The sequence below is a fragment of the Gavialis gangeticus genome, unplaced genomic scaffold (assembly GCF_001723915.1).
Source record: "Gavialis gangeticus isolate Ggan-Ray unplaced genomic scaffold, GavGan_comp1, whole genome shotgun sequence".
Classification (NCBI taxonomy): domain Eukaryota; kingdom Metazoa; phylum Chordata; order Crocodylia; family Gavialidae; genus Gavialis; species Gavialis gangeticus.
Window position 1 is genome coordinate 20355839 of NW_017729028.1, and position 2097 is coordinate 20357935.

The following is a 2097-nucleotide window of genomic DNA, read 5'->3' on the forward strand; positions in this document are numbered from 1 at the left end:
ACTTGGACGAGGGGGTGAAAAGCACCTTGTTCGAGGGACAGGCTACAACTAGACCTGGACAGGTTACAAGGGTGGGCAGATGAGAATAGGATGGGTTTCAACACTGACAAGTGCAAGGTGCTGCACCTGGGGAGGAACAACCAGCAGCATACCTACAGGCTGGGAAACTCCCTTCTCCACCAGCACAGAGGCAAAAAAGGACCTTGGAGTCATTATTGATTCCAAGATGAACATGGGCCACCAATGTGAGGACGCAGTCAGTAGGGCCAACCGTACCTTGTCATGCATCCACAGATGCATCACGAGCACATCCAAGGAGGTGATCCTCCCCCTCTACACAACATTGGTCAGGCCGCAGTTGAAGTACTGCATCCAGTTCTGGGTGTCGCACTTCAGGAGGGATGTGGACAACATGGAGAGGGTCCAGAGGAGGGCCACTCGCATGATCGGGGGCTGCAGGGCAGGGAAGGCCCTACGAGGAGAGGCTACGGGACCTGAACCTGTTCAGCCTCCACAAGAGAAGGCTGAGAGGGGATCTGGTGCCCATCAATAAACTTGCCAAGGGGGACCAGCAGGCAATGGGAGAGTCCCTGTTCCCCCAAGCACTACCAGGAATAACAAGGAATAACAGCCTTAAGTTGACTGAGAGTAGAGTCAGGCTAGATATCAGGAGGCGCTACTTCACAGTCAGGGTGGCCAGGATCTGGAACCAACTTCCAAGGGAAGTGGTGCTTGCTCCTACCCTGGGGGTCTTCAAAGGGAGGCTAGATAATCACTTTGCAGGGGTTATTTGACCCCAGCATTCATTCCTGCCCATGGCAGGGGGTCAGACTTGATGATCTGCTCAGGTCCCTTCCGACCCTACCAACTATGAAACTATGAAACTATGGACAAAAGGCTGATTCCAGGGTCACTGGAAGAACTGGAAGAACTGCATGAACCGCCTTGGAACAAAGAGCAGGCATCACATGCCTGGAGCTCCCTACCGGTGAAACTGAAGTAGATGTTCACACTACAGTATTTAGAAAGCCTTCAAAACCTCATAGTGTTTGACTTACTGCTCAGAAGAAACAAGGCCACAGATATATATCACTCAGCATTCTCCAGCCCTCTACCATTAGCCCCATTCCCTAAACCATGTGGCAGCAGCTGTCATAGAATCATAGAAGTAGGGTCGGAAGGGACCTTGTAGATCTTTAAGTCCGACCCCCACTCCTGAGCAGGAGAAAAAACTGGGCTCAAATGATCCCAGCTAGGTAGGCATCAAGCCTCCTCTTAAAGACCCCCAGGGTAGGAGCCAGCACCACTTCCCTTGACACAACTTCCCTGTCAATTCTCTCCTGAAATCACACTTTGTCTCTGACCTCTCTCACTACGTACCTAGGTTGCAAAGTGTGGGAAGATGTTCATACTAAAGATTGTTGAACCATTTGTTCTCAGATCACACTGTGCACTGCCCTGCAAGCCAGAGCCCCCTCCCACTTGCAGTGATACAACTCCATGGGGGCAGATCCTGCCCTTTGTCATTAACATGTAATCCCCAATGTTGACATGACTTATATTGGCATAAATCCAGATATGCACCAGTGTACATGATTCATTTGGCATAAACTTTGGGTAAGATGCATAACAACCTTGGGAGCAAGAGCCAGAAATCAGGGCCCCTCGTCTGATCTCATGACTCAGATTCTTGGCTGCCCAGTTTCAAGAAGAAGGGAATTAAATGTGTTCATAGTCATGTCTGTCTCACAAGTTAGTGATCAGGCTACTCCACTGAGATATAGTTGCTGTGGGCTCAAATCCACCTCAGGCTAAGAGGAAGTCTAGAACCCAGGTCTCCCCTCTCCTCAGCAAGTGCTGTAATACAGTGGTTTTCAAGCTGGGGTCCACAGACTACATCTAAGTGGTCTGTGAAAGATGACTAAGATCAAAATATGTGAATACCTACACTTACATTTCAAAGGGGTCTGCACCTCCATTCAAAATCATTTAGGGGTCTGCAAATGAAAAAAATATTGAAAACCACTGTTCTAATCTGTGCCTGGAGGTAGCTGAAGTTCTGCCTATGAAAATGAACTCGAGGGCTGTGTGGTTCTG